We start from the raw sequence: 19,061 nt of genomic DNA, 5'->3' as shown, positions 1-19,061 counted from the left end.
CCGGGGGAGCCCAGAATCCAAATTCACAACAGTCCTGTAAGCGTTTGTCCCGTAACTCCTGGTCAGAGACAATGCGGTGTACGCGTTGATATTGTGATCTGGGGATACAGCGTTTGACTGCTGGTGGATGGAAACTATCGTAATGCAAAATGCTATTACGGTCAGTGGGTTTAATATGAAGGTCCGTGGTTAAATGACCCTCTTTGTCCTTCAGGACAACAGTGTCCAGAAAACTTACGGAACTGGTGTCATGGGTTATGGTGAACCTTATACCTGGCCAAGCTCCATTCAAAAACGTGAAGAACGATTCCAGGGATTCCAACGTGCCACCCCACAAGCAAAATATGTCATCTATATAACGTGTCCAATAAAGGACGTTGGAAACAAATAAAGGGTGTTTATAGATGACAGATTCTTCGAAGTGTGCCATATAGGCGTTAGCATACGGGGGCGCAACGTTGGAACCCATGGCGGTCCCGCGTATCTGGAGAAAAAACTGATCCTGAAAGAGAAAATGGTTATTGAACAGAATCAAGGAGAGAAGATCCACACATAAATTTATCTGGTTGGAATCCAGGCCCACAGATGTCAATAAGTGGTGGACTGAGTTAATACCCTCTATGTGGGGAATCGAGGTATATAAGTCCTTTACATCCATGGTGACTAGGATGGTCTGAGGTGGTATAGTACCCATAGATTGAATTTTATTCAAAAATGCCCCTGTGTCCAGAAGAAAGGATGGAGTGTTCCGAATAATGGGCGTAAGGATCTTCTCTAAAAAGATTGATAGAGGGGACAAAATAGATTCGGTGGATGCCACTATAGGTCTACCCGGGGGTTTTTTCTCCAGATACGCGGGACCGCCATGGGTTCCAACGTTGCGCCCCCGTATGCTAACGCCTATATGGCACACTTCGAAGAATCTGTCATCTATAAACACCCTTTATTTGTTTCCAACGTCCTTTATTGGACACGTTATATAGATGACATATTTTGCTTGTGGGGTGGCACGTTGGAATCCCTGGAATCGTTCTTCACGTTTTTGAATGGAGCTTGGCCAGGTATAAGGTTCACCATAACCCATGACACCAGTTCCGTAAGTTTTCTGGACACTGTTGTCCTGAAGGACAAAGAGGGTCATTTAACCACGGACCTTCATATTAAACCCACTGACCGTAATAGCATTTTGCATTACGATAGTTTCCATCCACCAGCAGTCAAACGCTGTATCCCCAGATCACAATATCAACGCGTACACCGCATTGTCTCTGACCAGGAGTTACGGGACAAACGCTTACAGGACATGACTGCCAAGTTTAACCGACGTGGCTACCCCGAACGAATTTTGGAAGAACAACTTAACCCTCCTCCCCGTACCCGGAGTGAGGATCAGGGTAAACGAGTCCCTTTTGTACATGTTTACCACCCGTTCACCTCCATTCTCCACAAACACATTAGAAAACATTGGCCCTTACTCTCCACAGGATATCCCACGGTTCCAGAGTTCAAACTCCCGTTCCTTCCATGCTATAAAAGGCCACAGAACCTCAGGGACACCCTGGTCAGGGCGGATTTCGGTCCCTCACAGTCAACAAAAAAATCAAGATTCCTGTCACATCCCAAAATGGGGACATTTCCATGTCTACATTGTGCCCAGTGTGGAAATGTACAAAAGGGTAGCACTTTCCAACATCCACACACAGGCAAAAGTTTCCAGATTAAAAACTACTACACATGTGAATCGTCATTTGTCATTTACCTCATTAAATGCCCATGCGGCCTATTATACGTTGGGGAAACTACACAATCTGTGCGAGATAGAATATCTAAACATAAATCCACTATCCGCTGCAATAACCTGCTTTTGCCAGTACCTCATCATTTTTCCACCCACGGTCACACCATTTCACAGCTGAAATATCAAGTCATTGATTCAATTCCATCACAACGACGAGGAGGGGACAGGATTGCGCTCCTAAAAAAACGTGAAGCGTTCTGGATACATACCCTTGAAACTCTATCACCGAAAGGGTTAAACAGGGATTATGACGTGCTGGCCTTTATTTAAATCAGTACTTAATCTCAATATCTATCTGCTTTGCCTGTTTTGCTTTATTAAGTACTAATTACGCAATTTTCTGTTGTTCTAGAATCGCCTGTATTGACCTTTGGATCCAGAACCCTCCTACTTTTGGCACTCACTATAACCTGACGGCTCACCCTCTATCCACCTGCACTGATTCAGCGTAATTAATGTATTGTTACCTCCCTGATATGTTTTTTTCGTCCTTAAGGTTCCGCACCAATATGCTCTTGTGTGTGCGCATAAATGTACACTTGTATGTGTGTTGGTACACATGTGTGTATAGGCGTGCGCCTGCACATACTTATGCACTATGTACTAATCACCGTCCCCCCAGTTCATTCCTCCATACAGTTCACCACTTTAATAGGCCACTTTACATCCATACCCATTTAGGACCATACACATAGTATATTTCTCCTGACTATGTGCTATCACACTTGGCATATCGCCGCTTCATGTTAGGGAACACAGCCTCCCATTAGGCAGGCCCCTGAGTGTGACACGCAAGCGCTCCTTGGAACGCACCACCATGTTGGTTATGTCGTTCCTCCTTCTAGTAGCCACGCCCCTCAGTGTGACACGCAAACGCAGCCCCTTGGAACGCACCACCATGCTGGTTTGGTCGTTCCTGGCCCCAGCTGACATCATTGCGCGCCGGACACGCCTACTTCCGGTTAGCGGCACACTGGCGCTCCAGGGCAACCTACATATATAGCACAGCACCAGCGTTCATGGCGACAGACCAGCGGTGGACACCGCGTCAGCCACACTATTCCAATACGGTAAGGTAACCCTCCACACTCGCCGGTCACATACACCTATGGCCTTTATTTAACCTATTCCACACCTTATACCCAGCAGGTGTCTTGTCCATACAGCCCTACATAGGTTAACTATCCACTTCCTTATGGGTATGTCCTGCTCCTTTTCCATCATTACACCCCCTGGCCTATGACTTATATATTCGTACCTCTATTTTCAGAAAATTAATTATCATCTGCTCATACGGGCTTGTTTCTCGCACATATCCTTCACAGCACGGTATGTAACTTTCTTCTCACTCTCAATATATAAAGCCATCCACCTCTCTAGCTAGTATTGTGCCAGTATTGGACGGTTCTGAATGTTTTTTGCATTATCTGAATAGCTATTTTGCCATATCTTATGTATACTGGAAGTCCCACTCTGTATATACTTTGTTTATTTCAATTTGTCTGTTTTTGTACATTATTTCATATTTTTGTATATTGTTTGGTTTGCACTTTCAGTAACTGATGAAGGTCCAGTTCGGGACCGAAACGTTTTTTGTTGCTGATAATAAATATATTTCCAGTTGATAAAGTTGAGTGCCAGGTTTTATTTTATATTGTCATGGTGTTGGAACCTACCTGAGCACCATAAGTGTAAAGGCAGTGCACACGTTTTTCATTTAGTCTGTAGTGTCCCTGACATAGGAGGGCAGTGTCTCAACCTGCGATCTTAAGTAATGATCAATATATTTACATATTGGCTCATTCAGCCCCCCTATGCCAGAGACAAGGACTTGCAGACTCGAATGTGTGTTGGCGATGCCATAACTGTTTGGGTCACCATACGCACATATTCTCGGACTGTATAAAAATAAAGAAATTTTGGGACGATATCAATAATACCTTTCAAAAATTGTACATAACCAAAGCTAACCTTCAAGCAACAGAAGTTTTACTCTTGTCCATCTAAAAATTTTAGGCCCAAAAAGAACAGCCTTCTCCCTCTGATGATTTGCGCTGCAAAACATTTAATAAGAGGCAAATGTGCCCAGTAAGAAGAGGAATCTATTAAAGTGCCAGTGTTTAAAAGCACATAAAGACCATTGCAATAGCAATATCGCAGAAAAAGAATTTACTAAAAAAGGTGCTGCCAGTACCTGTGTAAATAGTGGAGCTTTGGAGGGATAACCTCGATGCGCATTTCGCTATCGCTTCTTCCTGAGGGGGGCCGTAGAGTTACTTATTATCCATCACTGCAATTTAACATTTAATAATGATATACCTGCATTTTGTATGAGTTTACACTTAACATATATTTATATGAGTTTTGCAACAGGGTGCCGCCAACACACTTATGTTTTATATGTTTTTGTATATACTGTATTTTGTATTGAGAACAATTTTCCCACTGGGTTGATATATTTATCCATAGTATACGGCTATGCCTAATGGTATTTTCGGATTTAATGTGTGTAGTTGCCTGTTTTTTACTGAAACCTACTGGTTGCTTGGAGGTCACTCTGCTGAGGGCTTTCTCCCCCTTTTTTTGTTATACTTTGTACATGTTTGTTCTTTAGTTTTATTTGAGCTACAATAAAAGTTCATTTAATTTTTTGGGTTGTGTTCTTCCCTTTTTCTTGGTATACTGTTCAATATTGGAAGTCTCCCTATACACCTTGTTATATGGTCTCTTTTGAATTGGTTTCATTTGTAAGAGAATGCCTAATTTGATTTCCTTGGCTTATCTATGGACTCATCACACTTCCAACCCCCTAACAAATGTCCTGCTGTAGTATTCTCTAAATGTTGTGCTTGTTTCTTATTAATCTATTTGTAATCTAGCCTGAAGAAGGAGCCACTGTGCTCTGAAAGCTTGCAAACATATTATTTTCTGGTTAGCCAATAAAGGTATCACTCCCAGAGTACTTTTGTCGTCATTGGGCAGAAAAGTATTCACATCGATTTTTCAGGTTAACACAGTACCACAATATAATTTGTTACTGTACATCACTCTATAAGAAGAAGAGAAAGAATGGATTCAGCTGACCATAAGAGCTGACACACTACAGAAAAGAGAGAGGCATAACAAAGAGGAGTCTAGGAGCACAAAAACATCCCATAATAAAATTAGTATCAAATTTTATTCAATAAGACATATAAAACACAACAAAAATGTAACAGTAAACAAGTCAGAGACAAAGTTGAATTAATGACATTTCAGGTGTTAAACACAGTGTCCACTTGTATTATAGAAATGGGAAGGAGCAGAAAATAGCAGCAGGGTATGGGATGTTTTTGTGCTGCTTCTTTCCTCTTTGTTATGCTTTGCATTATGGGAGTATCCCGAGCTATTATAGCTCCCATCACCACTTGGTATTGGGTTTGACAATATGTGAGGAACAATATGGTTTTTGTTTCAAAGAGATTGTTTAGAAAAGAGAGAGGACCTCGATGACAATAAAAGCTTATATCCTACAGAAGAGAGAGGACCACTTTGGCCATAAGAGCCTACATGCTATAGAAGAGAGAAAGAGAGTGAGGACACTGCTGATCATTACAGCTTACACACTACAGGAAGTAACTTACCCAGTGACAATGGAGATAGAAAGCAACTCTGAAGTACAAACTATGCTCCACTAGGAACTACTGATCTGTGATGACCCAGTACGGACCACCACTGTACAAGCTGTGATAATACGTAAGATGTCATTACTGCAGGGCATTATGAGAGGCCCATGTGGCAGCACAAATGATGTTAGCCTGCTTTCTGATGCTTCCGCAATGTGCGAAATGATGATGGGCAAGTATTTTTTGGTTTCATATTTTTTGCAAACCACAAATCAAGTCTCAAAGTGTTGGAGAATGTATGTGAAACCACAAACTTCAAGAAACTCAAACTCGATCCTCTGCTTATCAATCTCTCCATCTTTACCAATGAGCTTTCTTTTTCTGCAAGTATATTACAACATACCTTTATTTCCACTATTCAATGTGAATATTCCATTATTTTTACCTGACATGGGGAAGCTGTTCTCTGCACGCCGCCCGGTATTCTGACATCGCGCTCTGACAGTGTGCTGTCCTTTGTGTTGCTGGCTCATTATTACTGATCTGAGCTGGCAACAGAGGGCGCACACTGTCATTGTGCACATCACACAGTGCATTGCGCTAGGACAGAGCAGAGACTAGCCCGCCCCTGAAATAAATGTCACTGATGACACTCCATCTCAGGGAGGCGGCAAGGCCTGCAGAAGTGACAGTAACCACTGCTCCCATAATGACACTTCATTTGAGTATCCCAGCATACACTAGCATTCTCAAATGAAGAGTCATCATACAGGAAGTAGGGATAAAAGTACAATAGCAGTTGAACGGTGTAATTAAGAAACAGTAGGGAATTTTTAAAACAAGTATATTAGAAATTAGTTATATTATGACACTAAATAGATACAGATTAGATGAAAACTTCTTTGGTCTTAGGACCACCCCTTTAATTTGCCAAATGAACCTAATATGCACAAAATATGAAAATTTGTATGGTTTTTACCAAAGAGGCATGGGTCACAGGATTTTCTTGGGGAGTGTCTTTAGGCAGTTCTGGCAAATTGTTCAGTATGCAACATTCCCTTGGTAAATACTGTAGAATAAGTAAAATAAAGTAAACAAAAATTATCATATCTCTAGAAAATAAGAGCAGAAACTGGCCTAGACATAGTGATAGGTCTTTTAAGGAAGAAAGCAGAATACATTTGTAAAACTTTTTGTGTATACCTATCACTATTTTTTATATGTGAGCTGACTATTTCAGAATGATAAAATAATTATATATAAAATATATAGTTATTTTCCTTAAATGATACAAAATATACATTTAATCTTACAATATCCCCAATTATTAATCAGACACTCCACCCCTTTCCAGTACTCTTAGAAGACATCATTTAGGAGATCGGTTATGAGTTCTCATATTCACTTCTATATAACCGTGACTGTCATTGACTAAAGCCCACACTGATGTTCCAACCTCTTGACCCATTTGGAAATTGCAAACCGCATAAGATGTTCCACAAGGGAGACATCGGTAATTAATTGCCCACATGAGTATATATTGTAATTTAACTAAACTGTAAATCATAAAAAAAATTGTGACAGAAGTTTCCAAATGAGGACACCTTTATGGCAATTTAGGAATTAAGACACCATGACTAACCTGCTTAAAAAATGCTAATTTACGGTAATTTTAAAAAATTCAGTGCATTAAAACATATGTCTTATCTATTATTTCAAGAATCACTGCAAAAGTCATACTATCTTGGGTGAAGAAAAATTACTTTTTCTTTATATTTAACATTGAATATGGAATATTTCAGGCTAATTGGATTTTAATGAAAGAAAGATAGAAATTCAGTTTTCAACAGATCTGTACTCATATGTGTATCTTTGATTGCTAACATATACTCAGTCAAGGGCAGATTTTTTGGGGTCAAAGAAAATGATGAATAAATTATTAGAGGTTCTTGTGTTTATTTATTTTGAAGGCTGTTCATTATCCTCCAGTAGTACTGAGTGTAGAAGGAAATTTGAATTGCAAAGAGCAAAAAAGTTGCAGGAGGTTGAGCTGTCTAAAGGGATCATTAGTATATCTCCTTTATACTGCTCATAGTAGGTGTCCTCATATAAAATTAATTGGGCCTGATGGTGTGATTCTAATTGAGTCATGCCAGTATCAGCTCAGTAATAGCTACTGATCGAATCTGACTATATTTCTCTACTGCAACAAGCTAAATTATCTACATTAATATCACTTTATAATACTCATATACTAATTTTTTTCCCAGAAAACCTTATATGCATTACAAAGTATTTCTTGATTGCACACTGAAGTCTAAAGATTTTTTTGGGGGACTTTTATGTAATGTTATGCTTACTACTCATGCTGAATAAAAATATAAATGCAACACTTGCATTAGGGTGACCACAATAGTTCTTGCATGGCCAGCATACTCACCGGATGCCACCCATTGAGCATATTTGGGATGCTCTGGATCGGCATGTATAACACCGTGTTCAAGTTCCTGCCAATATCCAGCAACTTCGCACAGCCATTGAAGAAAAGTGGACCAACATTCCACAGGCCACAAACAACAACCTGATCAACTCTATGCGAAGGATATGTGATGCCATTTTCTGCCACACTAAAGCACACCTGTGCAATAATCATGCGGTCTAATCATTGATATGCCACACCTGTGAGGTGGATGGATTATCTAGGCAAAGGAGAAGCACTCACTAACACAGATTTAGACAAATTTGTGAACAATATTGTAGCGAAAAAAGGCCTTTGTGTACAAAGAAAGAGTCTTAGAACTTTGAGTTCAGCTCATGAAAAAATGGGAACACAAGTGTTTTTTGTTCAGCATAAATAAAGAATTAAAGGCTCATTCAGAAACAGCTCTGTGAAACTTAGTCCAAGCATGGATTTCAATGCATGATCTGTCTGCAGATCCACAGACCTGAACTTGGCAGACTCATGCATGACTATGAGTCTATCGAGCTTGAGTTAGTAGGCCCCCGGATAGTCCATGCACTGGCACAAACCAAGTTTTAATGACATATTCTTGAGCCCTTACAGTGTCAAGGTCCAGCTTTACTAAAATCTAATTTTAGTCAAATTTCCTGAAATTTGCGGTTTCATGCTGATTCAAACATTTAGAGATTCTATTCACAGTTCTCCAAAAATAAAAACTTGCCCAGCACCATTTCCCACACTGCTAAAACATCAGAGACCAGGCAAATGTTATTTTTCATTGCTGTGAGGGGCGTGACTAGGTGAGCACCTAAATTTCCACCTGATGGTGAGGTTAGGCTTGGCTTCCGATGAACACGAGGTACTACTCTAGGACACATCATGGACTCACGGCAGCTGACCTCCAAGTGACTGGAGCTGAAACATCCTGGAGGGAAAGAACAGCTGATGCAGGCAGACACAAGCAGGTGTGGACTGATATGGCTGGCACGGCAAGTAGTGGTGGGTCTGGCTGATATACAGATGGGCACGACTAATGCTGGTGTGTTCAGCTGATACACAAGTTGGCACAGCAAGTTCACATGAGTCTGGCTTATGTACAGGTTGCCAAGGAAAGTGCAGGCAGATCTGGCTGATACACAGGTTGGCATAGCAAGCACAGATGGGTCCAGCAAATACACAGGCTGGCATGGCAAGTGCTTGCAAGAAGGTTAGAGATGGACAGACACTTGCGGGAAATAGCAGACTGTGACCTGCAAACTAGTAAGTAGCGATGAGCAAAATTGTTCGGAAAAAGATTGCCAAACATAAATTCAGCACATATATTTCACGTTCGGATTCATAATTGGAAACATGAGCAAAATTTAATAAAATCAGAAAAAATTGGTAACATTTGGTAAAAAGTGCGGGAAAATATTTGCATTGCCACAGAAGTATTTTCAGCACTTTAGCAACAATAATGGTGGTGTATCATGAGCATTTGGTACATGTTTGATGAGGAGAGGGTGTTTGCAGAGCTCAGAGGTGTGGCGTTCTTGTAAACAGAATTGTTTTTTTCCCTAAGTTTATTTGTGCACATTGCGGCTAGCCAATCACGGAGCAGGAAACATTCACAATGTCCTGAAACCACGGCATGTTTCGTTGGCTGCTGAAATCTCATGTCCCCCTCCATATAATGAGTGGACATCTTGTTTTAGTGCCATTTTAAAACTGTAACAGTGCAGAGAGGCTTCTCCTGATGCTGGCACTGTTAGAAGTAAGATATTAGCTAGTTAGCTAGTCAGTTATTTATTAGTGAGATAGTGTAGATAGCTAGTGTCTAATGTGGCTATTAAATTTACCTTCCAGCATTTTTTTTGGCCACAGATAAAGCCAGCAGGGCATACAGTGGGTACGGAAAGTATTCAGACCCCTTTACATTTTTCACTCTTTGTTTCATTGCAGTCATTTGGTAAATTCAAAAAATTATTCATTATTTTCACATTAATGTACATTCTGCACCCCATCTTGACTGAAAAAAGACAGAAATTTAGTAATTTTTGAAAATATAATAAAAAAGAAAAACTGAAATATCACAAGGTCATAAGTATTCAGACTCATTGCTCAGACACTCATATTTAAGTCACATGCGGTCCATTTCATTGTGATCCTCCTTGAGTTGGTCCTACTCCTTCATTGGAGTCCAGCTGTGTTTAGTTAAACTGATAGGACTTGATTTAGAAAGGCACAGACTTGTCTATGTAAGACCTCACAGCTCACAGTGTATGTCAGACCAAATGAGAATCATGAGGTCAAAGGAACTGGCCAAGGAGCTCCAAGACTGAAATGTGTCAAGGTACAGACCTGGCCAAGATTACAACAGAATTTCTGCAGTACTCAAGGTTCCTAAGAGCACAGTGTCCTCCATAATCCTTAAAAGAAAGAAGTTTGGGACCACCAGAAGTCTTCCTAGACCTGGCCGTCCAGCCAAACTGAGCAATCGTGGGAGAAGAGCCTTGGTGCGAGAGGTAAAGAAGAACCCCAAGATTACTGTGGCTGACCTCCAGAGATGCAGTAGGGAGATGGGAGAAAGTTCCACAAAGTCAACTATCACTGTAGCCCTCCACCAGTCAGGCCTTTATGGCATAGTGGCCTGATGGAAGTCTCTCCTCAGTGCAAGACATATGAAAGCCCGCATAGAGTTTGTTAAAAAACACATGAAGGACTCCCAGACTATAAGAAATAAGATTCTCTGGTCTGATGGGAAAAAGATAGACCTTTTTGGTGATAATTCTAAGTGGTATATGTGTAGAAAACAAGGCACTGCTCATCACCTGCAGAAAAAAAAGGGGAGAAGCCAGCACTGCTTATGGTCAGAACGCAACAATTAAAGTGCACATGCACAAACTAAATTCTAACTGTATTTCAAATATGAGACATTTAGCAAACAATTGATCAATTCTTTGAGCTACCCTGCCACTTCACGGCATTCTCATAATGGGGCAGTCCTACTCTACGTATTTTATTTGCGTTGTGCCATTACAACCTCCTAAATGTATTAAGAGTATAAAAAGAAAGACCACATTACATGCCAACTGTACCTGGAGCATTTCAGAATCACTCCCTTGGTGCCAGGAAAGGCAAGCGCGGGTAAAGGCCGATCAGGTCCTATGAGACATTTCAGATCTGGCTTCCACACTCCCAAACCAGCACCAAAGTTAAAGGGTGAGACAGGCTGAGACACAGGTGCACAATTAACTAAAGCCTGAGGCAGGGCAGGGCTGCTGTGTGTGTGCACAGCAGCCTATCAATCACAGTGAACACAGAAAGAATAGCGTACATAACCCAGCGTGCGCGGCAACAGTGGTGGTCAGCCACTTACCAATGCAACAGCAGAAAAAAAAGGGGAGAAGTCAGCACTGCTTATGGTCAGAACGCAACAATTGAAGTGCACATGCACAAACTAAATTCTAACTGTATTTCAAATATGAGACATTTAGCAAATAATTGATCAATTCTTTGAGCTACCCCCCAATTCACGGCATTCTCATAATGGGGCAGTCCTACTCTACGTATTTTATTTGCGTTGTGCCATTACGGCCTCCTAAATGTATTAAGAGTATAAAAAGAAAGACCACATTACATGCCAACTGTACCTGGAGCATTTCAGAATCACTCCCTTGGTGCCAGGAAAGGCAAGCGCGGGTAAAGGCCGATCAGGTCCTATGAGACATTTCAGATCTGGCTTCCACACTCCCAAACCAGCACCAAAGTTAAAGGGTGAGACAGGCTGAGACACAGGTGCACAATTAACTAAAGCCTGAGGCAGGGCAGGGCTGCTGTGTGTGTGCACAGCAGCCTATCAATCACAGTGAACACAGAAAGAATAGCGTACATAACCCAGCGTGCGCGGCAACAGTGGTGGTCAGCCACTTACCAATGCAACAGCAGAAAAAAAAGGGGAGAAGCCAGCACTGCTTATGGTCAGAACGCAACAATTAAAGTGCACATGCACAAACTAAATTCTAACTGTATTTCAAATATGAGACATTTAGCAAACAATTGATCAATTCTTTGAGCTACCCCGCCACTTCACGGCATTCTCATAATGGGGCAGTCCTACTCTACGTATTTTATTTGCGTTGTGCCATTACGGCCTCCTAAATGTATTAAGAGTATAAAAAGAAAGACCACATTACTGCTCATCACCTGCCCAATACAATACCAACAGTGAAACATGATGGTGGTGGCATCGTGCTATGGGGGTGTATTTCAGCTGCAGGGACAGGATGACTGGTTGTCATTGAAGGAAACATGAATGCAGCCAAGTACAGAGATATCCTGGATGAAAACCTCTTCCAGAGTGCTCTGTACCTCAGACTTGGCCGAAGGTTATCCTTCCAACAAGACAATGACCCTAAGCACACAGCTGAAATAAAGGAGGAGTGGCTTCAGAACAGCACTGTGACCATTCTTGACTGACCCAGCCAGAGCCATGGCCTAAACCCAATTGAGCATCTCTGGAGAGACCTGAAAATGACTGTCCACCAACATTCACCATTGTAATAATTATAGGGGATAACTCAGGAGACTCTTTGCGTGGAACAAGACAACTACAGTACACAGTTTTATAAGTGGTAAAGTCTATATTATCACACGGTGATTCAAACAGGTGCAGAGAGAAACTCAAGTTCACAACACTTGGTGCAAATAATAAATGCAGCTTAGCAGTCTATAGGAAACTTCAGAGGAAAATGCAATCAAGCAGAAAGTCTATGAAGCACAGTTATTCTTGAGGATACTTGACACGAATAAATCCTTGTCTTAGTCCAGGCACAGATAGATATGCTTATTAGGCAGTTCAAATCATATCTTAGCTCAACCAGGGAGGCCTGGTTAATAGTCTCAGGTTATTGCAAAGCAGAAACAGCTTACATGTCCAGAAAATGCAGATGGAAGTAAACATGAACAGCAGATGAAGGAGGATTACTGGAAACTTGTGTATGCAGCAGGAACTCAGAGCAGAGTAGCAGGATCACCACACAGGTTCACAGGAGCAGGTGTATAGCCAGGGGGTTATCAGAGGTCAGGAGCTGGATGCAAGGCAGAATACTCTAGCACAGACTGAAGACTGGGGTGGAGTTTTATAGCAGGAAGACACAGTGCACATGAGACCAAAGACACCATCTTGGAAAAGGGCAGTAATGCACAAAAGTTAAAGAATGTTCAGAGTCCTGACAACCATCCAACCTGACAGAGCTGGAGAGGATCTGCAAGGAATTGCAAGGAAGAATGTCAGAGGATCCCTAAATCCAGGTGTGAAAAACTAGTTGCATCATTCCTAAGAAGACTCATGACTGTACTAGCTCAAAAAGGTGCTTCTACTCAATACTGACCAAAGGGTCTGAATACTTATGACGATGTGACATTTCAGTTTTTCTTTTTTAATAAATTTGGAAAACTTTTCAAGATGGGTGGTGACCATGGTGGCCATTTTGAAGTCAGCTATTTTGGATCCAACTTTATTTTTTCAAATGAGAAGAGGGTCATGTGACAACACTTATTGAGAATTTCACAAGAAAAACAATGGTGTGCTTGGTTTTAAAGTATCTTTATTCTTTCATGAGTTATTTACAAGTTTATGACCGCTTATAAAATGTGTTCAAAGTGCTGCCCATTGTGTTGGATTGTCAATGCAACCATCTTCTCCCACTCTTGACACACTGATAGCAACACCGCAGAAGAAATGCTAGCAAAGGCTTCCATTACCCGTTGTTTCAGATGCACATCTCGTATCTTCACAGCATAGACAATTGCCTTCAGATTACGCCAAGGATAAAGTCTAAGAGGGTCAGATCTGGAGACTTTGGTGGCCATTCAACTGGCCCACAATGACCAATCCACTTTCCAGGAAACTGTTCATGTATGAATGCTCGGAACCGACACCCATAATGTGGTGGATCGCCATCTTGCTGGAAAAACTCAGGGAACATGCCATCTTCAGAGCATAAAGAGGGCAATATATCATCATGATGGTCAACGTGGGCCAGTTTGTTGGGCTCTCCATGCATGTGTTGTGACTGTGACATAGCCACGGCACATGCAGCTGTGGCACCGATCAGCTGATCAGCCGGCATGATCCAGGAAGCCGGGTTCCCTCTGCAACTTATTCGGCAAGCGCTATAGCTTGCTAAATAAGAGAGAACCAAAACAAATTTGCTCAACTCTAGAGCCCAGGACAGTTCTGTGCATGTGCAGTCAAGGTCACGGCACACGATGTGAAATCATGATCTTACTCGCGCTTGCGCAGAACTCTGTTGGTCCTCATCAGAGCCCAAACTCCTGGCGTGAAAAGGCCTGGGGATTTAGTACTCAGCCGTGGTGATAAAAAGTGATGAAAGCAATGTATAATTATTTCTTGTATTTTTTAAATCTTATGTTTATTGTGCTCTGGGGTCTGCCAAGAGCCCAGAGCATAACAAGGGACATTCAATTCACAAAATTGATGCAGTGGGCATTACAGAAACTGGCTAGATGAGAATCATGGCTGGTGACTAATATGGAAGGTTACAATGTGCTCAGAAAGGATAGTAAAGATAAAAAAAAGAAGAGTGGTGGCGTGTATTCCTTAAAAAACTAACTTAAAGGGGTATTCTCAAGGTTTGAAATAATGCCCTATCCATATTGCTGGGATCAGACCGCTGAGACACCACAGATCTCGAGAACCAGGGAACAGTGATCGATCATCTGTTCTGCTTCTCCATTAAATCTTAATGGGCCCAATGGAGATAGCCAGAATTTTTATTTTTCTGCTAAAGGAGCTGAGTGAAATCTTTTTTTACATGATGAGCTGACATTTATATTAATATCAATTTGGGATATATATTACTTTTTTATAGTTTTTATTTCATTTTTTAGGGAGGTGAGGTGATCCAAAAAAATGCAATTCTGGCATTTTAACACCTTTCTCACATTAGACGTACTATCCCATGCATGTGCCCTGGGCCCGTCTGACAATGGATGGGATAGTACGTCATTGCCGATCGGCCACGCACACAGGTGGTCTGTGTTTGATAGCGGCCGGGTGTCAGCTGATTCTCACAGCTGACACCTGGCACTAAGTGCCTGGAGCGGTCACAGACCACTCCCGACATTTTAACCCCCGTAACACTGCGATCAAACATGATCGCCGCGTTCCGGAACTGGCACAGGGGCTGACAGCCCCTCTGCCTTTGGATTGAAGACTCCACGGCACGCCGTGCGGTCCCAATCGCTGCCATGGAGACCCGATGTCGTCATGATGACATCCAGGTCTCCAGAGCTGAGAAGCTTCCTGTCATACGCAGTGTAAGACAGGAAGTCTCTCAGGTCAGTGTAAAATACATGCAGCGCTGACAGCTTCTATCGCATGCAGATCTGCATGCTATAGAAGCGATAAGCCTGCACAAAATGATTGTCCCATAGTGGGACAAAGTGTGAAACTTAGAATGAAATAAAAACATTTTTTAAAATAATTGTAAAAATATTTTAAAAAATAGTAAAAAATAATATTAAAAAAATCAATATTTATTCTATCAATAAATAAATATTTGAATGAAAAAAAATCTAAATAATAAAAGTACACGTACACATATTTGATATCCCCACGTCCGTAATGACCCAACCTATAAAAAAAATAGTTAACCCCTTTAGTGAACACCATCCATTATAAAAAAAAACAAGGCAAAAAACAATGCTTTATCATCATACCGCCGAACAAAAAGACGGATGTAAATAAACATGGTACCACTGAAAATGTCATCTTATCCCACAAAAAAAAGCCCCCATACAGCTCCATCAGCGGAAAAATAAAAAAGTTATAGCTCTCAGAACAAAGCGATGCAAAATACCGTATATACTCGAGTACAAGCCGAGATTTTCAGCCCATTTTTTGGGGTTCAAAGTCCCCCTCTCGGCTTATACTCGAGTCATACCCAGGGGTCGGCAGGGGAGGTGGAGCGGGGGCTGTCTAATTATACTCACCTACTCCTGGCGCAGTGCCTGCAGGTCCCTGCTTCCCCAGCGCCGCAGCTTCGTCCTGCACTGAGCGGTTACATGATAGCGCTCATTACAGTAATGAATATGCGGCTTCACCTCCCATAGGGGCTTATACTTGAGTATATACGGTAATTATTTTTAATACAAAATAGTTTTTATTGTATAAAAGCGCCAAAACATAAAAAATGATATAAATGAGGTATCGCTGTAATCGTACTAACTCGAAGAATAAAACTGCTTTATCAATTTTACCACAAGCGGAACGGTATAAACGCCCCCCCAAAAGAAATTGATGATTTTCTGGGGTTTTTTTCTGCCTCCCAAAAATCAGAATAAACAGGGATCAAAAAATCTCATGTGCCCAAAAATGATACCAATAAAAATGTCAACTTATCCTGCAAAAAACAAAACCTCACATGACTCTGTGGGCCAAAATATGGAAAACTTAAAGCTCTCAAAATATGGTGATGCAAAAATTTTTTTTTTGCAATAAAAAGCGTCTTTTAGTGTGTGACAGAAGCCAAACATAAAAACCCGCTATAACACCTCTTTCACATGTCTTGATATTTCCAGTACCAGAGATCTCAGTATCCGTCGTGTGTGTAACATTTTCGGCACACATGTGGTATGCATGTGCCGCATCAGTACCACAAGGATGGGCGCCAGGGAAGAAGCATTACAGCAAGCGCTGCTCCTCGGTGCTGGGTGCTGAACACGACTCTCATCATTATGCGCTGCTCTGACAGCGATCTGCACAAGCAGGGGAGAATCATTCTTCCCTGCTTGTGCCGGGTGCTGAACACGGCTCTCATCATTATAAATGTGTGTGTGTCACTGACATATATACTGTGTATATACAGTGGGGCAAAAAAGTATTTAGTCAGTCAGCAATAGTGCAAGTTCCACCACTTAAAAAGATGAGAGGCGTCTGTAATTTACATCATAGGTAGACCTCAACTATGGGAGACAAACTGAGAAAAAAAAATCCAGAAAATCACATTGTCTGTTTTTTTTGTCATTGTATTTGCATATTATGGTGGAAAATAAGTATTTGGTCAGAAACAAAATTTAATCTCAATACTTTGTAATATATCCTTTGTTGGCAATGACAGAGGTCAAACGTTTTCTGTAAGTCTTCACAAGGTTGCCACACACTGTTGTTGGTATGTTGGCCCATTCCTCCATGCAGATCTCCTCTAGAGTAGTGATGATTTTGGCTTTTCGCTTGGCAACACGGACTTTCAACTCCCTCCAAAGGTTTTCTATAGGGTTGAGATCTGGAGACTGGCTAGGCCACTCCAGGACCTTGAAATGCTTCTTACGAAGCCACTCCTTCGTTGCCCTGGTGGTGTGCTTTGGATCATTGTCATGTTGAAAGACCCAGCCACGTTTCATCTTCAATGCCCTTGCTTATGGAAGGAGGTTTGCACTCAAAATCTCACGATACATGGCCCCATTCATTCTTTCATGTACCCGGATCAGTCGTCCTGGCCTCTTTGCAGAGAAACAGCCCCAAAGCATGATGTTTCCACCACCATGCTTTACAGTAGGTATGGTGTTTGATGGATGCAACTCAGTATTCTTTTTCCTCCAAACACGACAAGTTGTGTTTCTACCAAACAGTTCCAGTTTGGTTTCATCAGACCATAGGACATTCTCCCAAAACTCCTCTGGATCATCCAAATGCTCTCTAGCAAACTTCAGACGGGCCCGGACATGTACTGGCTTAAGCAGTGGGACACGTCTGGCACTGCAGGATCTGAGTCCATGGTGGCGTAGTGTGTTACTTATGGTAGGCCTTGTTACATTGGTCCCAGCTCTCTGCAGTTCATTCACTAGGTCCCCCCGCGTGGTTCTGGGATTTTTGCTCACCGTTCTTGTGATCATTCTGACCCCACGGGGTGGGATTTTGCGTGGAGCCCCAGATCGAGGGAGATTATCAGTGGTCTTGTATGTCTTCCATTTTCTAATTATTGCTCCCACTGTTGATTTCTTCACTCCAAGCTGGTTGGCTATTGCAGATTCAGTCTTCCCAGCCTGGTGCAGGGCTACAATTTTGTTTCTGGTGTCCTTTGACAGCTCTTTGGTCTTCACCATAGTGGAGTTTGGAGTCAGACTGTTTGAGGGTGTGCACAGGTGTCTTTTTATACTGATAACAAGTTTAAACACGTGCCATTACTACAGGTAATGAGTGGAGGAAAGAGGAGACTCTTAAAGAAGAAGTTACAGGTCTGTGAGAGCCAGAAATCTTGATTGTTTGTTTCTGACCAAATACTTATTTTCCACCATAATATGCAAATAAAATGACAAAAAAACAGACAATGTGATTTTCTGGATGTTTTTTCTCAGTTTGTCTCCCATAGTTGAGGTCTACCTATGATGTAAATTACAGACGCCTTTCATCTTTTTAAGTGGTGGAACTTGCACTATTGCTGACTGACTAAATACTTTTTTGCCCCACTGTATATATATATATATATATATATATATATATATATATATATATATTATATATATATATATATATATATATATATATATATATATATATATATGTATTCCATGTGTATATATCTATTCTATCTTTTCTATTCTTAACATGTCAGTGTGATTTTATTGTACGCCAGACATGAATTGCTGGCTTTCAAAGGACACCGGTGCGTAAAAATCAGATTTTTTTTCTCGCACCCATTGACTTACATTGGCGAGTCTCATCTGAGATTCACAGCAATACACAGCATGCTGCGATTTTTTCTCAGTCCAATTTCGGCTGAGAAAAAACTCCCAAATGAGATGTCACCTATTGAATGACATTGGTCTGAGTGCAATCCGATTTTTTAGCTGATTACACTCGTCTGTTTTTCTCGCAAGTATGAGCCCTTAGGCTGGAGTCACACTTACCGTATAAAAAAGTGGTCTGATTTTGACGGCCGAGAATCTCACAAATGCTCCCTGAACAGTGATCCGTATGTAATCCGTTTGCAATGTGAGGATGCGATTTCTTCACATCTAGTAACATTGTGACATCTGTATTGTATCCGCATGTAATGCGATTTTAGCATGAGCTTTTACATACAGCAGTTCTCTCTATGTAAAAGCTCATGTTAAAATCGCATTGTAAAACACAGCTGTAAACATCATTTTAATACCAAATAATCTTCAAAACACACATAGATAGGTAGAT

The sequence above is a fragment of the Ranitomeya variabilis genome, chromosome 1, assembly GCF_051348905.1.
Source record: "Ranitomeya variabilis isolate aRanVar5 chromosome 1, aRanVar5.hap1, whole genome shotgun sequence".
In the NCBI taxonomy this organism is placed as follows: Eukaryota; Metazoa; Chordata; class Amphibia; order Anura; family Dendrobatidae; genus Ranitomeya; species Ranitomeya variabilis.
This window is presented reverse-complemented; position numbering follows the sequence as displayed.